Source organism: Euprymna scolopes, chromosome 20 (genome assembly GCF_053919585.1).
Source record: "Euprymna scolopes isolate OS-2025 chromosome 20, ASM5391958v1, whole genome shotgun sequence".
NCBI lineage: Eukaryota > Metazoa > Mollusca > Cephalopoda > Sepiida > Sepiolidae > Euprymna > Euprymna scolopes.
Window position 1 is genome coordinate 19,023,317 of NC_136501.1, and position 20,526 is coordinate 19,043,842.

At 34.4% G+C, this 20,526-nt stretch overlaps 1 protein-coding gene across 5 annotated transcripts in view; it reads right to left on the bottom strand.

The window, feature by feature from the left end:
• The window catches only part of LOC145241346 (tubby protein homolog), a 480,960-nt gene that overhangs the window by 394,121 nt on the left and 66,313 nt on the right, over window positions 1-20,526 (bottom strand). The window lies entirely within an intron of this gene.

The window sequence follows — 20,526 nt, forward strand, 5'->3', positions numbered from 1 at the left end:
CCAGGAGGAAGCTTCACATGCCTCTCACAGTAACTTAGTCCCAATACATTGTAGTCTACATTGCACTGTAGAGAATCTACTGTTGATTAGCTTGTATCAAAGTATAAAATAAAAAAAGTCAAGTATCATGGTTCAATTGTGTTCTAAACAAAAACATTCATTTCAAACGCGCACCTTATCTTATCCTTATTATTATGTCTAATCAAAGAACCGTAGGTTTTATGAAATTATTTTTGAACCATCACTTGAAATTAAATTTGTCAAGTATCATGGTTCAATTTCTGCTCTAAAAAGAAACATTCATTCTGAATGCGTTCCTGTCTAATCAAATAATTTCTGTTTTTATAGGCTGGGCCTTTCTGCTTGTGCGATGATAAAACTAATCAAATGTACTTGTGATTGATTTTAGGTTGCATAAAAGGGTTAGCTTTGGTCAAAAACGAACTTCCTTCTTTAATCGCAGGTTTTCAATTTTCGATACTTATCAGACACATTCCGATACAAAACCTATGTAAGAACACTGCCACACATCAAGTACTTACGTGTGAAATTTTAAAAAATTCAGCCCAACCATTTCAGAGTCCATAGGAAATAAACTCACACAGACAAAGTTACTTTTATATAATAGTAGAGATTAAAATAACAATGAAAATAGGATTTTTTTTAAAATTAAAATTGGGCAACAGAATTCAATATTAGAACAATTCATTTTAAAATGGGTAAAGTCAAAACCTTTACCTAAACAACACCACTACATTTTCAATTACTGTTTTACATTGCATTTCAGCTTAGGTAATCCATAGAACTTATTAAGATAAAATGGAGGTGGTAGGTGATAATGAATATATGAACTGAAAATGCCTCAGCATTTTATTATATAGATAATTGCCTTGATTTGTTTTAATACATCTTTAAAATGAGTTTGAAGGCTATGATAATGCAGTCTTGTAGAAAAACACTTGTGTACGAGATAGGGTATAAAGAATAATGATAATATTGAGAGATTTTAATAATTTTCACTAGCTGGATGCCTAGCATTTCTCAGTCATACAATATGCTTAAACATGATAATTTATGCAAATTGCGTATGTATTATTATAGAATCAATCCTCTATTGATTATTGTATATTATGAGAAATAATTTGCCCGATGGAGTAATTTTCAAAAATAATTAATATATATATATATATATATATATATATATAAATAATAATGATAATGTAGTTAATAAAATTCCGTCAATATCACATCAACTGATACTTGGGCTTGACGATGAATGTCTTGGAAACTCACTTCCGATTAATGTTTAGTTTTAGAATATGCAAACAAATAAATGATTTGCGACGATTTTAAATGGTACCTCTTCTTTTATCATAAATTGAATTCATTAATAAGAAAAAATTAAATAAAATGGTAAGGTACACTCGGGCTTGAACACAGGATCATTCGATCTGAAGCCGAATGCTCTACCATAGAGCTACGTTTCCAGATGTCAACAAATCGGGGGGGGGGGGGTCTCAGAAGAAATTATTTGTTGAGATTTTATTATCTCCCTTGCCGATGTAACCTAAAATATTCTCCTGTAAAAATTCTTTTTTATCTCACAAGAAAGAAAGTCTAGTTTTAAGATTGGATTTTTTTCGATTTTCGATACTTATCAGACAAATTTCTGTACAAAACATATCTAAGAACACTGCCAGACATATAAATTATCTTTGTGTGAAATTTGCTCAGCTCAGCTATTTCGGAACCTATAAGGAAGCATCACACACACCCAAATTGACTTATATAATAGTAGAGATTAGATACCAACATAATGTGTCGAACCGGAGTGGTACCATAGTGTTACATTTATGTATTTTTAAAAAATTTTTCATTTTCAAGGTATACATCATCTTCAGACAGAAGAAAAATTTTTTTTAATATGTACAACCGATCGGTAGAGATGTGTTTATGTCCGTTTATGTTCATGTAAACTATTTTTATGGATACTTCTTAAAAAAAAATAAATAATGATGAAAAAAGGAATAATTTAACTAAAGAAAGTAGATATGTTTATTAGTAAATTGTGGTTGGAACTGGTATTTCTTAGAGTGAGGCTGGTAGTGTACCTTTCGACATCTCACCACCCTCCCCCAGATGGGATTACCGGTTAGTATTTCAGGCAATCATCTTCATCTTGTAAGGAGGAAGGACCCGGGTGTACTCATATTTATTACATTATATTTCATAATATTTAAAACAAAAAAATGAATGAAGAAATCATTAAAAAGGAACGTTATAAACTTCTTTCTCATACTCAAATGATATATCAACTCATACCAGTCAGAGAAATGTACTTTCTTTTTCACATATATTATTTCAGAAATACAACCAACATTTTGATATTAAACATACAACAGTTACAGCTGTTATTTTTTTTTCAGCCATTTCCAATGTTATCTATTATATAAAGGAGAGATGAATGACTTACATTATTTTTATTTTCAATAGAAAGAAATGGGCTCGGCAAAGATGAAAAAAAAAAAAAAAAAAAGGGCGAGAGAGGGAGGTGTGGAAGAGGAAAGAGGGGGAAAAAAAAGGAAGATTGATTGAGCGAGATAGAGAGAAAGAAATTTTAATTTAAAAGATGTTATATACACTTGTTAACCTTTTCTATTTTGTGTTTGTTTTTTCATGAACCGGGGCAACGCCAGATAGCTTTGCTAGTTTTAAATAAATTTAAAGTCTCATTTACTAAAGTTGTTTAATTAATATTTTATATTTAAATATTTATATCCAAAAAATTAAATGTAACAAAAACAAGAATTATTAAAAAAAAAACAAAAAACAAAAAAAAAAAACTAAACTAACTGCAACTAGAAAAAGATAAAATATTTTGTCGGAATTTTTTTTTTTTTTTTGTTTATATTTGTGCTGTTTATTCATTTTCTTAGGTTTGAATTCGCAAAATGAAGCACTTGTGTATAAACAAGTACCTGTGAAATATAGTAATTGAAAATAAAATGACAAAATAAAAAAATTATAAAGTACTTACCTAGTATTGAAAAATATAATTGTACCTCGAAAATACAATCAAGTAGAATTTTAATTAAAAAAATAAAAAAGGAGGTAATCAGCAAGTCTTTAGTTATTCATTTACACGAAAATCGCATAATGACAAACTTCTTTCGACTGCAAGGCACAATTGAATTTCATGAATAAAAGTATTCGATCACCTTCCATATTTTTTGGTGTTCAGTAATATTTTTCAATACCAAGTACTTCATGAAGATTTGCCGTGATTTTATTTTTATCCACCATATTTCACAGGGACCTTTTTAAGCACAAGTGCCCAAAATGAACCCTCTTCTAAATGTTTCACCTTTTTTATGCAAATATTAAAAACGAATATAAAATAATAAAAGATTATTTAAAATTATTCAAAGTTTTTTTTTTTTAATAAATTAAATTGTTCAAAATGTTACTTTTTCTAGATTAAAATTCTTTTTAATTTGCATCGAAATAAGAAAACAAAAATAATAAAAAAAATACCATTTTTATGAAATCAAAACGTGAACAGAAATTGTGAATTAAAAAGGAAACATGAGTTGGAACAATTACATTGAAGGCATTGCCAGGGCCGCTGCAAGAAAGGTAGGCTCTCTCTACCGTGCTAGAAAACTACTAACACCCGAAAGTATCCTGTACCTCTATAAGGCAACCATTCGCCCATGTATGGAGTATTGCTGCCACATCTGGGCTGGTGCATCTGCTACTAGTCTCTCGCTCCTTGACAAGGTTCAAAAGAGAGTCGCAAACCTGATAGGCCCTGAACTGGCATCTAAGCTTCAGCCTCTGTCCCATCGACGAAATGTTGCATCCCTCTGCCTTTTCTACAAGTATTTTAGTGGTGAATGCTCTGACGAACTGCAATCACTTGTGCCCCCACGACGCGAGCACCCTCGACAAACCCGACAGGCTACTAGATCCCACCCCCACACTGTAGAGGTCCCTAGATGTAAAAGATCTTTTTACTCCAATAGTTTCTTCCCCAGAACCGCAAGACTCTGGAATTCCATTCCAGGTCCCTGCTTCCCCAACAGTACTGACGTGCAGAAGTTCAAGTGTAACGTGAACCGACACCTTGCTGCCCAAATCCCTACATAGTACCCCAGTAGTTGTTGCCCCTGATAGTAGCCCCCTACACCAAAGTGGCAATTTGCCTTGTTTGGGGTGAAAATGTAATAAAAAAAAAAAAAAAAAAAAAAAAAAAAAAAAGAAAGAAAGACACCTCACGCATTCCTTATTAAAGGATTTTATCGCTAAAAGTGCACATATTAATAATACAAGGCTTATATAATCTTAAAGTTTTTTTTTTTAATTTTTGGACAAGTTCAAGTTAATCGAAGGGGTGGGAAGGATGTTATAACCTCAGTGGAAACAAAACCATTACTAATACTATTACTTATGACTTGGGAATCATAATTTAATTTTAAATAATAGTTATACAAAATTAGAAACAAAAGTTGGTTTAACGGGTAATGATACTATGATTGTAAGCAATGAACAGTTGCAATCTGGGGGTATCTGGCATCTATCCAGATACTGAACTAATACGTACAAGGCGTGTTTGAATCAATTCCCACTTTATATATGCCGTTATATTCATTTATTTACGACTGAACGAATTAGTTCAATTAGATCATAAAGAGTTAAGACTTTTATCTCAATAAATCAATATAAGTTAATGAGAAAATTACGAATAATCAATGTAAAAATAACCTATTTGTAATAGAGTTGTCTCCCCTTTTTCTCTCTCAGCTCCATCACCCCCTTTCTCTCTCTCATTAGCTCTCTCCCTTCTTATAATTACTTCAGTTCCCTCTGCCTTTCTATCTTCCCTACTCTTTACCTTTTACGTTTCTAGTTTTGTGTTACTGCTTTTTAACATGAATCAACTGGCTCCAAGACATATGTTTTGTAATGCTGTATTACTTGTTGCTCTCTTGTAGTTACTTTTCGATAGTGGTAACAAGATCATCCGACTACCCGCAAGTACAATTGATTAAGCCATTTGCCTTTCAACATTTTTTGCTTCACTTTATAAGTCATAACGTCCGTTACATGGATACTTAATTAAAAAGAAATAGCTCCTGGACGTTGATTTAGAAGAAACAGTTGTTGTTTTTTTTTTCTTTCATTAGAAGCTGTCAAGGCATGAAAGAGGTTATCGACAGAAGGCCAACATATGTGATAGAAATCTTATGACAAGGAAAACAAAAGAAAGAAATGACCTGAATACTGATCAATTGTTTTACTGGTCAGCTCACGGAACTGCTGACCAGTCACATGTTGGAACGACCAACAGAAGAAAAACAGACTGCGGCTAATTAATTACTTTTCGAGATTGGTTAGTGTATCTTGTGAAATCAAGAGGTGAATACACCAACTAACAAATCAAAGTTGACAACTGTGCAAAACTTTGTGAAAAGCGAATGACTTCAAAAGCAAAACATAACATTCGTTGACAGAGCTCATCCACCACAAACATCATGGAGATGACGGTGGGTCAGTGGTAACGACACGGCATGAACTGACAACTTGTCTATACCAAGTTAAAAACCTAGGTTATTCCACAGAAACACTTTCACTTAGGGACGTTGGCAACCTTCACATGGCCCCGCCTGTAAATATCTGATATCTTTTGAGAAAGAATTCTCAATAGAAAGATATCGGGGAAACGAATGCCAACAAAGTCATCATGAATGATTTTTCACAACAACCATGAGTAACAAGTGTAACGTTGTACTCCTTTTTTTTTTTTTAAAATGGTTGGTTGTTTTATGGCATATCAACCCTTTTCAGGTTATTTAATGCCAAATCCAAAGATTAAAGAAAATTTTTTAATAGAATATATTTGTTGTTGTTTTCAAGTCGGTTTCTATTCAACCCATAGTTGGGACCCTAACAGGTACTACCACTATGGGTCAGAGTGGACCTGGGAGCAATGGCAATTAAAGGGTGGCTCTACACTCCCCCAAAGCCCGCAAGCTGGGGCCTCACCACTGGATATAGTTTAAGGTCATATCCAGGACCTTTTTCTTTTTTTTTTTAAACAGTGTTATTACATTTTATCGGATCCAACACATTGTAAACACCTTTGCAAGGAACTTAAAAAAGGACAAAACTCGACTCACTTTCTTATTTCAACAAAAGCCTTTATATCCAGTGTTTCCAACAACACATTTTTTTTCTAAATATTTAAACAGTTCATCCTTTTTTTGTCCGTGTCTGACTTTTCGTCCCAGCTCTGACGTTACCCATGCGTCTCAAACACGTCTCAAATCCCACTTCTCTGAACACTTGTGTCTCAAACATGCCCTTTTCTGATTTCTCATGTCTCGAACACAAATCTTTAACGTCTCAAACACCTCTCGAACATGTGTTTCTCTGAACATGTATGTCCTTTTTATTTTTGCTGTGACGTCACGTCGCACAGCCGGCTTGGTCATTTGCATATGGCTGCTGTTGCTGCTAACCCAGCGACTCTGTTACACAAGAAAATGGCAGCCTGAGTGTTCCAAGTTCAAAGCCAGTTCGTTTCACAAAATCACTTTCACTTAGAGATGCTGGCAACTTTCATGTGGTCCCTCCTGTAAAGTACCCAATATTTTTCCAGAAACAGTTCTGACTAGAAAAATATAAGGGAAACCAATGGCAATAATAGAATCATCTGATTCCTATGATATGAATGAATCTTTATGGTTTCAAACTTTCGTTTTTAAAGTGTAATTTCACACATTGAATATCCAACTGACTTAATTCTAATTTAAACAGTTACAAATTTGACAAATGCAAAAACAACTTTGTACTCGTTTATTTCCTCAGACTGCTTGCCTTTGGAATTCCATCCCTGTTCCCTCGAATGTGCTACTGTGCAGAAATTTAAATGTAATGTGAACAAACATTTTGTGTAACGCTCCACTTAGAGTGTACTTTATAAATCTGGCTCCTAACCACAGTAGTCTTTTACGTCTAGGTAGCAATATGCCTTGAAATGAATGCAAGTTTTTAAAAAAAAATCGATATTTGTATCTGGATAGCTATTTCCTTTTCTTTATCATTAATCAATGTTAAGTAAAATAAATTTTATTTCAATGTTTTTTTTTTTGAACTAGGAATATATTTTTTTTCTGGTGGTTGCCGTGTTTGTTATCAGCAGCAACTTTTATTTAAAATGAACACCTTATCCATAGCATATTTACACAGTAATTATCGCATTTATCATTAATAATATTTACTTACCCTCTATACTATTATCTATACTCCTATAAATTGGGGGGGGGGTATGTATTGATATTCATATAGAAAACGCTTTTTTTTCTATTTATTTGAAAATAAAATACAACTTTGTTATATATGGTCGTGGAATTACATTCATTTGCAAAAGATTTTGCATATTCTTTTAAACATTCATTTTAATTAATTCCCTATTAGTTATCTTTATTAATATCTTTAACTATTATATGTAATTATATTCATGTAGATGTTCTACATTTTTTTTTTTTTTAAATTCAATTTTCACCCCAAGCAAGGCACAGTGCCACTTTGAAGTAGGGGGCTACTATCAAGGACATAAGTTGCAGGGACATTATGAAGGGAGATGAGTAGCAAGATGTCTGTTCACATTACACTTGAACTTCTGCATGTCAGTACAGTTGAGAAAGTGGAATCCTAGAAGGGAGTTCCAAAGTCACGCAATTCGGGGAAGAAACTATTGGAGTAGAAGGCTTTCTTACACCTAGCAATCTCTGAAGGGGTGGGATTTACCTGCTTGTTCGGTTTGTCGAAGGTATAAGTGTTTGTAGTCGTCAGATGATTTATACTTGCGTACTGTTTGCATAAAAAGGTTATAGTAAATACAAACCTCTTTTTATATATATTTATGTATGCGTATTTGCTTAAAAATTTTCTTTACCAAACTCCTCTGCCAGTTTTTGGTCTACAGACATAAAACAATATAAAGGGTATTCGAACCCATGCAAAACTTTATATTTGGGTTTTCGTCAGGAAAATCAGTGCAAAAGTGTGAAAATTAAAAAAATGAAATTTTCTAGGTGAAGGTCGAACAACAGCATTACGAATATGCATGCATAACATAATAGCTATCGGTTCATGTTTTAATATAGAAACAAAGATGCTAAAATCTAGTAAACATATGGTAGAACTTAACGTTTACACTTTATCCCTAACTGGTGTCAACGTCTCTTCATTGCTTTCAACAATGTTTTTTTGTTTTTTTACAAGCATCGTGCTATGGTTAAAAATCTACAAGTTATACCAATATTTACTTGCTTTATTGCCATTAGTCCTACCATTACCGGTTTCTTATTTTTTTTTTAAATAAAATATGGCATACATTTTTTTTTTTTTTACACAAAATAATATTCCACATTTTCTACAACAATAAAAATACAACAAAACACGATACTAATTTTTTTTTTTATCCTGAACATCTGTCAATGCAGGTAAAACATTCCGTTTTAGTTTTAACAATGTCGAAACTATTAAAGTCAAACTGAATAGAAATGACCATAAAATATCTAAATTGAGTTTCATTCCCAACTCGGCCTTCTTTTCTTTTCTTTTATATATATATATATATATATATATATATATATATATATATATATATATATGTACATAATTATTGGTTAGCATTCTTTGTTCTAAGAGTATAAAAGTTAAGATTTTATGCAATCATTGATTTTCTATCTAAAAAAAAAACTATAGCAAACCAAATTTGGTTGAGATTTGGAAATATTTGATAAATAGTATTCATGTAGAAACTGGAAGAAGCTAAAGATGAAAACAATACATTTAACACATACGATGGTCCTTCCAAAAGGAAAGCCTCCTATTATTTTCAACTGTAAAAGTTGATGAGCTATGAAGATGAACGAGTGACCTGTTGTGACCCAGAATTTATTTTTATACATAGTCATTATTTTTAATGCATTTTTGCCAAACAATTAACGATAACTGTATATGAGTATCTAGAGCACGCCTTGTCATACGAGAGTCGTTCCAAAAGTAAAGCCTCCTATTTTTTTTATTTTTAACTCGAAAAGTTGAAGAGCTACAAAAACGGGAGTGGTACCATTAAAACGAGCAATTGTTTTGTGCTAGGGAATTTAGTTTTCTAGTCAGCACTGTTCTCAATGCACTAGAAATTCAAGCACGCATCTCCACTTCTTATGCACGCTCATGACAGGGATTGCTTGCTTAGATTTTCACACCGTCAATATCTGCAATAGAGAGATGAATCTTTCAGGTCATGAGTGCATAAGTTTGGTCATCATACCAATGCAATTTGCAATCACTTCTGATTCATTCAGGTGCAATAAAAAAAATAGGAATTATTGCTTTTGGAACGCCTTCTATAATATAAATTTCACCTGTCTGTTTAAATGTATGTATGTATGTATGTCTAAAACTTTCGATAGGGGCGACGGATTTTCACAAGATCGATATCGTTTTGAAGCTTGACCCTTCAGATGATAAATATCAAAAATTGACTAAAAACATTAATTCCTTCACCCTCAAGTGATCAATTTTCTTGACAATATTTTCGAAAGTCAACCCCTCTTTTTGATTGACTAGCCTTAATTTAAACCTTTGTCACTTCCAATTTGGCAATGGATGCAACAGCAAAGACGTCACTCTTTTTCACATTCTTTTCCTCTTTCTCAGTACGGGTTCGAGCCTGCTTGCCTACTACCATTTTTTGCTCAACACACACCTCCAAGCACCCGGGCAACGCCGGCCACCCAGACTAGTTTGTAATAAAAAACATTTTCAAATCTTGCAAATTTGGAGAAAAAGAGGAGAAATGTGAAGAAAAGTGAAAGTGTGAAAACAAAAATGGAACTTACTAAAAATAGAAACGGAAATTCGGTTCCCCTAAACATCATTCTTTTTTATTTTAGGGGTGGGGAGAATAGTCCATGTTGAATATTATATATTAGACAAAATCCTCTTTATATAATAAATGGAGGCGATCAGTGTATATATGAAGATCAGGCAGTATTTGAATTCTACATCAATTAATTATTAGGCCATCGGCACATACCTTCAATTTTATTCCTAAACTAGCTGTATATACTCGGTTTTGCCAGATCGAAGCAATATACGTCATATATAACACAATGTTATGACATCACATGACGTTATCATCTGCTATGACATCATAATGACGTTTTTGTGAACAAACAATCTCAGCATATGACGTCATCATATGACGCTATCTGCTATAACGTAATATATGACAGATCTTATGAACCAACAAACAAATAAACAGACAGGAATACGGTTTTATTATAATAGATAAGTTTGGTTTTCCTGTTTTACGTCATATCAAGCCTTTGACGGTTATTTACTACAGAAGCACAGTACCTAATTTTTACCATTCATTAAACATGAATTTTATATCGCTCCTTTATTGTTATCTGCAACGTTGCCACACGTGCGTTCCTGTCATCACTTAATTAACACCATCCGACACAGATAAACACTGTTGGAAAATACCTCAGTTCAGTTCTTTATTTAATGGGCTGGCCAGGGAAAACATCAGTGTTAACTGCAGTACAAAATCGCCATTGATATATATGTAAACTTCCTCCGCCCCAGTTTTTTTTGTTTTTTTTTTACAAAGGAGTCACCACATATCAAGGCCCTGAGGTCACTCATGGATAAGGGTTAATTGGGACAGTAGTGTAGTAATTTTTGTGGAGGAGACTTGGCATGATGAGAATATTTACGACAACAATTCAATAAGAACTTGTTTACGTTGGGCATGAAGACGACAATATTGTAGTCATCTGGAAAGCAGACCAATCGAACAGAGTTCCATATGTGGGCAGTTCTAGGAAAGAAGCTTTGTTTATGGAATCCATGTTCAGGTTTAGGCACTGACAGAGAATGGGGTAAATTGTTGATAGTGATTTTGGCTAAGCGAGTATTTTTTGTGAAACATTGGCGAAGGGGGACCATAGATTGGAGCTCAGTTGAGCACTTGCCATGAAAATAACGATAGAGTAGAGATAGGCTCGCAACATCTATTCTGTCGGAAAGAGGTTGCAGAGAAGAGAAAAGGGCATCACCTACCAGATTACAACATTTGAGACGTCCTTTCTAGTTGAATTCTAGCTGAGGAAAGAGATCCACTCAAGTTTTTTACTTCTCATTCATGACGTCATTGCCATACAAGTCTTGCTCCCCACATACATTTCAATATACAATATGATTGTTCAGTGTTGTATCCTTGAAAAGTGTTGCAACATACAAGGTTGTTAGTCGAATGGAAAAAAGATACGGCAGCCATAATAAAGTGGATGCTCTCTATTTTTCCACAAATTTTTTTGTGATCATGAAATTATTGACAGAATTATAGATTTTTTTGTTTTCTCCTTAAGCACTTGTATCTCCTCGATGTAAATACCCCCAAACAAACCCAATAAGCAGCTAAATCCCACTCCTTCACAGTAGAGATCCCTAGGTGTAAGAAAGCCTTCTACTCCAATACTTTCTTCCTCAGAACTGCTAGATCTTGGAACTCTCTTCCTGGATTTTGCTTTCCCAACTGGACTGACATGCAGAAGTTCAAGTATAATGTGAACAGACATCTTGCTACTCATCTCCATTCATAATATTCCTGCAACTTATGTCCTGGATAGTAGCCTTCTACTTCAAAGTGACACTGTGCCTTGTTTGGGGTTAAAATTGAATAAAAAAATAAATAAAAAATTTTAAAAACCAATATGATAGTAGAATAAAGACAGCCAGGTAATACAGTGTTTACTATATATTGTTCTGTACTAGTATATGGAAAAGGAGGTGCAGGATATTCCATTACAGTACATGAGTTGATAGTTAAATAAATGTAGTAGTTCATAAATGAGCACAGTAAAAGTGAGATCGATACCCTTCTTCATTCTGAGCAGGAACAGCTACATGAATGTTCAGCTTTATTTTTACACGGAGGCCACCACTTATCAAGGCCTGGAAGTCACTCGGGGATAAGGGTTATTGCGTGTACAGTAATCAATGGGATAGTGTCGTAGTAATCGTTAGTATTGAAGATTTGATAAAGTGTCTTACTTAAGGGGGCGGTTCATCAGGAATTTGTTTATGTTGGACTTGAAGACATCCAAGTTGTAGTCAGGTGGGAAACAGGCAAGCGATAGAGAGTTCCACGGGCGTGCAGTTCTAAGAAAGAAGCTTTGTTCATGGAATCTACGTTTTGATTTAGGCACAGATAAAGAGTGAGGAAAATTATTGACAGTGGTTTCAGCTAGATGGGTGTTTATCGGGAAAGATTGACGAGGGGGGACCAGAGATTGGAGCTCAGACGAGCACTTGCCATGTGCAGTCAGCAACAACCCTATTCAAAGTTTAATTTGCTTCCTCCAAAGGAGGAAGTTTCATGGGAGACTGAAATTCACAATCAGTCCCCAGTCGCATGTATATCCCCGTTAGGGGAGATGACGATGTTAGGTTTTTGCAACCTTTTGCAGGGAGGTGTCGACGTCCTTCTACATACAGCACCTGGACTTCCCAAATTGGTCACCCATTCTTTAGTAATGACCAGGCTCAACGTTGCTTAACTTCGGTGATCTGACGGGAACTGGTATGTCAATGTGATTATGCCGTATATACACTCGCCATGGAAATAACGATAAAACAAAGATGTCTCTTCTGTGTGAGAGAGGTTGCAGGGAAGAGAAAAGGGCATCCCCCACTAAGCCACAAAGTCTATTTTGTACTCTGTCAAGGCAGGATAAGCTGTTTTTAGCAGCTCCTGTCCAGATGTGGCAGCAGTACTCCATCCTTGGACGTACTTGGCTTTTATATAAGCAGAGAATTGCATCAGTAGTGAGCCATCTTCTGGAGCGGTAGAAGGATCCCACCATTTTCCCAGTGACCTTGGCAAAAGACTTGACATACGTGTTCCATTTCAGGTCAGGAGTAAAGGTCAAAACCAGAAGCTTATCAAAACATGGAGCTTCCCTTAGATGAGAGGTTTGTCAAACTAAATACACAAACATATTTTGAGGGAATCATTTACAAAAATGAGAACAATTAATAGTAAAGCCTTCCGTTTCTGAATTTTTTAGATGAGGATTGATTATTTAAATTATTTGGATTCCTAAGTTCTCATCTTGAGTGTTATTTTCACAACGTTTTGGACCGATGTAACCTTCAAACTTCTTCATCTGTAACTTGTCTATCTCGGGAATCTGTCAAACTCGGGAATCTACATAGAACTTCGAAAACAACCCTTTATTTAATGCACAGAGGTAGCCTCCACTAGTTCCGTCAGCAATGACTGAGTAGAAGTTTTGAGCAATTCACAATTGCATTTTGAGTGTCGCTCTCACTGAGGAATGAACATCAACCTCCAGCTGAATTTTATCAAATACTTTATCCACTATGCGATCGGTGCTTTCAAACAATTTTAGCATGAATTTTAAGAGTCGTAAACTTATTGCTTGCGAGATGTACAATCTGACTACTTATTATATATCATTATTTATTACTACATATATACATATATGTATGTGTGTGTGAGAGTTTCCTTAAAACAAATATACGTTTATAATGTATATATTCAATAAGGCTATCTTAAAATTCCAGCGATTTATTAAGCTCAATGAAAATGGATTTACACTTTCAGAGCATATGTAACTTTATTAAACATTTCAAAATCACAAAATATACTTCACATTCATTGTTTAAATTACTCTGATGATTTGTTTGGTTTGTGTCATTTAATGAAACACGTGTAAGACGTCGTTTATATATATATATATATATATCATAATTTATGTATTTAAATTTTATGATTTAAAAAGGTTCATTTTCAAATATAGAATTTTTTATTGTTTGCAAACAAAGGAAATATATTTATTAAACTGTGTTCTTTGTTTGCAATCAATAAAAAACTTCTATATTGAAACTTTACCTTTTCAAATCATGAAATTTAAATATCTAAATTATGATTTATTTGCTCTATCTTGTATATTGAGCAATTTTATTTAGCTGGGATTGTCTTATACAAAATATTACATTACAGACTGAGGAAACAAATAAATAAGCATCTTTCATACCTTCACAAAGAAATAACTCAACCAAAACTGTGGACATATTTTGCGTGTCCACAAACTGCATTCTCCCAAATCAACTGTCGTTCTCTATCACACTTTCTCTTTGAACCATGTGACATCATGTTTCTATTATAGGTACCTCTACAGAATAAAGATCATGCAATATTTTAAATAGGATTTTCAAGTTAAATTCAATTTTTACATTATCTTTTCTTTATTAAATTGTTAGGTGAAAGTACAGAATAGTTTAAAAAGTTCTTTCTTCCTCTTCATGTTAAGAATGAGTTTCTGAATAAGAACGGTATTATTTTAACACCGTTCGTATTCTGCATAAATACCTTATTATATACTCCCAACGCCTGTCAATTTAATCTCGGGATCACCAAGTCTGTTAATTCAAGTTAAGCCTGTTAAGTTGTCCATAGAATAAAGGAAGTCTGTTTAGAATGATCTCCCCTTTGCTTGTTTTTGCTGTTTCCTTTAACAAGATGGCGGTTTAGCTGAGACTGGATACTTGCAGAAGGAGTAAAGTAACGAAGTCGACACAGCAGTTTTTACTCCCTGTAATTCTGACTAATTTATAGATTAGTGATCTATAACGCTTAAGTTTAAAATAGTTTTTTTTTTTTTTTTTTAAACATACAGATTGAATGGACGCATCTTATTTTAAATGTGACCAATCGTCTCTTAAAAAGGCTTTGTCCGTCAGTTGATCTGTCACCCTTCCGTTTGAAATAACATTGTTGTCTGTATGTCGTTTAGAAATGGTCTGCGGAAACTTAAAAATTCCTCATGTAATAGGTAGAAAACGATAAATGTCGTTTTTACCAATAATTTTGTCGTGGTCTTTTATAGACAAGAAGGAACTTACAACAACAAAAAAGCTAATATGAAAATATGGAAAAATATTAAACAATTTTATTTTTATTTTTTGCAGATATGAATGGAACTGTCTGGATGCGTGTCTGGTGAACAAGTGCGTTTTGGAGAAACGTGCAGAATTAGTGGCAGATTCCAAGATGTATGGAAGAATTTAGTTGAAGATAGAAATTATATCCACAGATTTAAACATTTTTATTCTTGCTTTTCAAAGGAAAAGGTTAGTGTGTATAGATCAAGAGAGATATAATAAGATTATTAATATGAGAGACAGACGGTAGCGATACAAGAAGGAGGGAGAGAGAGAGTATGGATACAAGAGAGAGAGACACATACAGTAGCGATACAAGAGAGAGAGAGAGACAGTAGCGATACAAGAGAGAGAGAGAGAGACAGTAGCGATACAAGAGAGAGAGAGAGAGAGAGACAGTAGCGATACAAGAGAGAGAGAGACAGTAGCGATACAAGAGAGAGAGAGACAGTAGCGATACAAGAGAGAGAGAGACAGTAGCGATACAAGAGAGAGAGAGACAGTAGCGATACAAGAGAGAGGGAGAGACAGTAGCGATACAAGAAGGAGGGAGAGAGAGAGTATGGATACAAGAGACAGAGAGAGAGTAGTGGCACGAGAGAGAGAGAGACAGTAGCGATACAAGAGAGAGAGAGAGACAGTAGCGATACAAGAGAGAGAGACAGTAGCGATACAAGAGAGAGAGACAGTAGCGATACAAGAGAGAGGGAGAGACAGTAGCGATACAAGAGAGAGGGAGAGACAGTAGCGATACAAGAAGGAGGGAGAGAGAGAGAGTATGGATACAAGAGACAGAGAGAGAGTAGTGGCACGAGAGAGAGAGAGACAGTAGCGATACAAGAGAGAGAGAGTAGCGATACGAGAGAGAGAGACACACAGTAGCGATACGAGAGAGAGAGACACACAGTAGCGATACGAGAGAGAGAGACACACAGTAGCGATACGAGAGAGAGAGACACACAGTAGCGATACAAGAGAGAGAGAGTAGCGATACAAGAGAGAGAGAGTAGCGATACAAGAGAGAGAGAGAGACAGTAGCGATACAAGAGAGAGACAGTAGCGATACAAGAGAGAGACAGTAGCGATACAAGAGAGAGACAATAGCGATACAAGAGAGAGACAGTAGCGATACAAGAGAGAGACAGTAGCGATACAAGAGAGAGACAGTAGCGATACGAGAGAGAGAGAGACACAGTAGCGATACGAGAGAGAGAGACACACAGTAGCGATACGAGAGAGAGAGACACACAGTAGCGATACGAGAGAGAGAGACACACAGTAGCGATACGAGAGAGAGAGACACACAGTAGCGATACGAGAGAGAGAGACACACAGTAGCGATACGAGAGAGAGAGAGAGAGACACACAGTAGCGATACGAGAGAGAGAGAGAGAGACACAGTAGCGATACGAGAGAGAGAGAGACACACAGTAGCGATACGAGAGAGAGAGACACAGTAGCGATACGAGAGAGAGAGAGACACAGTAGCGATACGAGAGAGAGAGAGACACAGTAGCGATACGAGAGAGAGAGACACAGTAGCGATACGAGAGAGAGAGACACAGTAGCGATACGAGAGAGAGAGATAGTAGCGATATGAGAGAGAGACAGTAGCAATACAAGACAGAAAGAGAGACATTAGCGATACGAGAGAGAGAGAGAGAGAGAGATTTGCTGGAAGATGGAAGCACCAAGCATCGTCAAAGCTTCCTTTTATCAAAGTCATTACTAATGGCAGAACAATCCTTGTTAACTTGACGTTAATATCACCTTAGCAAAGCATAAATAGGTGATTAGTAGGGCTATGACAACTGCATATTCTTTTCCTTGTTTTGATTATTAGGTATATATCCATTGATATCTTATGTTTTATGCAGAGTGATGTGGTTCTCGGTTGATTAGTTGTTTCTAACTGTCGGATATATACTCGAGAGTCAAAACAATGAAAAGAATATGCTGTTGTCACAGCCCTAGTGATTAGTAAAGCAATACATGTTCTTTGCTTTGAGGTAAGTAACGATAAACTTGTTCATGTTATTTAGAGACGAGGGAGGGAAGGTATTTTCACGTCAACCAATCAGATAATGGACACCATTTTAACTCAACATTAAGGTTCGTTCAAGATGTTGCTAAGGAACGTGCAGAAGGGGTTGGGGGCTAGGGGTGCCCAAGCACTTGCCCTTTTTACTCTTGTTTTAAAAGTGTCTTTTTCAGAGGAATATATGCCCCACCGTTTTTTTTCACTTGAGAACCTGCTTTGAAAAAGTTCCCTACATGTCATTGCTGCTGCCAGATCTGTGGAGGTGCCGTTCAGAGCAAGCTTTTCTGCTTTGGCAGAATTCAAACTCGATTTCGAAATCTAGTGAGAATAATCTCTTCTATTCCTTACAGCTCTTTTTTCACAGAAAGAGTCGTTACTAGTCTTTCTCTGCTCAATCGTTATTTCCATGGAAGGTGATCATCCGAGCTTGAATCTAAGGTTCCTCTCTATAAGACATTCACAACAAGAACTCGTTTCGTTAATGCTATGGAAAAATTTTTTTTTCCTTTCCATTCGCCGAGCATCAGTTAGAATTTCTACAAACTGCTTTCCTCCAAAATACAACATGGGCATCTTCAAATCCAGTGTCAACAAAAAATTGTCAATAAACGGTCTTCATAAGTAATAAAACTTAGTTTATATGATTGGTTTGTATGATTAGGATTCTTTAGAATACTAGTCTCATCTTCTCAAGATGAGAACAGTAGTCCAAAGAATCCAAATACGAATAATCCTCATCTAAAAAAAAAAAAATTCAGAAATATAATAATATTGATTGTTTCTCATCTTCCGACTGACAATCATTCCATCTCATCAACGTTTATTCTAGTGGCTCCTAGTAACAGGTGTAACTTCCATGAGTTTTCTGCAAGAGTTTCTCCTCTGTGAAGCACATTACCGCAGGACTGCTTTTCTGCAGATTACAACATGCTAAAACTCAAATATAAAGTTTTGTATGGGTTTAAAACCCCTATGTATTAAGTTTCATGCCTGTAGATCAAAAACTGACAGAGGAGTTTGGTAGGCCACTTTTTTAAAACAAATATATATACGCTTACATGAATATATATAGAAAGAGGTTTGTGTTTAATATTTTTGTATGCAGATATTACACAAGTATAAATCATGTAGAATATCGGCATGAATATGATTACACATAATAGTTAACTAAAGATGATCATCGCATAAGAAAACCGAAAAAACTAATAGGGAATTAATTAAAATGAATGTTTAAAAGAATATGCAAATTAGCTAGATCTTTTGCAGAGGAATGTAATTCCACGAACCATATATAACAAAGTTGTATTTTATTTTTTTTAATATATCAATACACTATATATATATATATATATATATATATATATATATATATATATATATATAGGATAATAATATATTCGCTGAACAGAGTATAAATGGCAGTTGTCTGCGTGTATGTTTGTATATCCTGCTAAAACTAAAAAACAGCAAAACAAGCATCTACAAAGTTGGTATTTTCTTGATTGGTATTGCTCCGGATGAATAATATCTAAAATCTAGAAAAAATCATCATTCTTTAGTCCTAAACTGGCGTAGATGGTGAGGCAAATTGTGTACTGACTAAAGAGAAATAACTGATTTTTTAATCAAGGAATTAATTTCCTTATGCAGACTAATTTCTCAAGGAATCTATAAAAAGTATGTGTGTATGTATCAGAGAGAATGGGATGGGTGGACAAGAAAGGAGAGTATGGGGAGTGGAATGGAGAAAAGACGGGGCAAAAGAGAAGGAAACAAGTTTCCATAAAAATATGTTGCACTTTTACTCTAGGCAACGCTGGGTAGCCCTGCTAGTCTAATATAAAGGACAGTTGTCTCTGTGTATGTTTATATATCCGGCTAAAATAAAACAACAACGGAATAAATTCCCACAAAGTTGGAATTTTCTTGATTGGCGTTGCCTTGAATGAATAATATCTAAATGTTAGAAAAAGAACTCATTCTTTTACCTTAAACTGGCACAGATTTTATTGGGGAGAGAAGAATAGGCCGAGCAAAGAAGAACGAGGACGGAGCGAGAAACGATTGAGGAGGAAAGAGTGGAAGATAAAGAAGAGAGAAAAGTTTTAAATAGAAGTATGTTACACTTTTGCTCCGGGTAATACCGGGTACCCCTGCTAGTTATTAAATATAGGAAAACTTGAAAATAAGGAGTCAGAATCTTTGGAATCCTAGGAGTGTACATTGAACCTTATACCTTCTGAAATTGCAACCCTGATGCAAAGCTGGATAATTTCTTTGATATAATTTCGCATTCTTCTGTTTATGTATATACAAAAGACAGAAAATATAATCTATAAATGGGAGTGGTTACGCATATTGATAAATAGATATTCAAATAAGTAATTAAATAAAAGAAAGAAATGGCTGAAATAACAAGGTGAAAATTGTTAAGGACTACAGAGTTCAACAAGTCTTCAAGAATAAGCATCAATCATTTCAAATGGAAGAATAAAAAGTTATTTACATCAAGTAGGTAAAATTGACATTTAATACAAGACAATAACCTTTGCTTTCAGGCAAAGAGAACCGTCATGACCAAAACCTGGAATCAATCAAAAGATATGAGATGGCGCGGGATCATTTAATGATAAAAATAAAAATCTAAACAATACAAGTCATTCATCCATTTTGGTATTTAACAAAAAAAAAAAAACGAATGTAAAAAGTTATTTAAGGAGGAGTGTTTGCAAAATGGAATTTTATTTCTTCTGGGGATCCTCATTATTGTTGTTTTGATTGAAAAGTATTTAGTCAAAAAATATATCATTTGACTTAGAAACAAAACAATTATCTTTATTTGGTAATCCTGATTTTTATGGGTTTTTTTTTTTCAAAAAGAGATTCTATTTCAGATTTATAATTTGGCCATTGCAAAATGCACCCCCCCTCAAAAGAAATATTGTTTCCGCATGTGATTGACATGCAAGAATTGATTAATGAACAAGAGTGTTAGATCATGCAATGAACAAATTTATTGGCTTCATCATTGTTATGACAATATAGTGAAAGGTAATTTCTATGGCATCTTCCTAAAAAATAAAATATCAATAGAATATATGAACTTAAATGTGTGTGTGTGTGTGTGTGTGTGTGTGTGTGTGTGTGTGTGTGTGTGTGTGTGTGTGTGTGTGTGTGAAAAAAAAGGGGAAGAAAAGGAAACGAAAACAAAAAGGGAAAGGAAAAAGAAAACAAAATAAAGAAAGGGAAAAGAAAACAAAAGAAAAGGAAAATAAAAAAGAAAAGGAAAATAAAAAAGAAAAGGAAAATAAAAAAGAAAAGGAAAAAAGAAAAGGAAAAGAAAAAAGGAAAAAGAAAAAAAGAAAAGAAAAAGAAAAAAGAAAAGAAAAAGAAAAAAGAAAAGAAAAAGAAAAAGAAAAAAGAAAAAA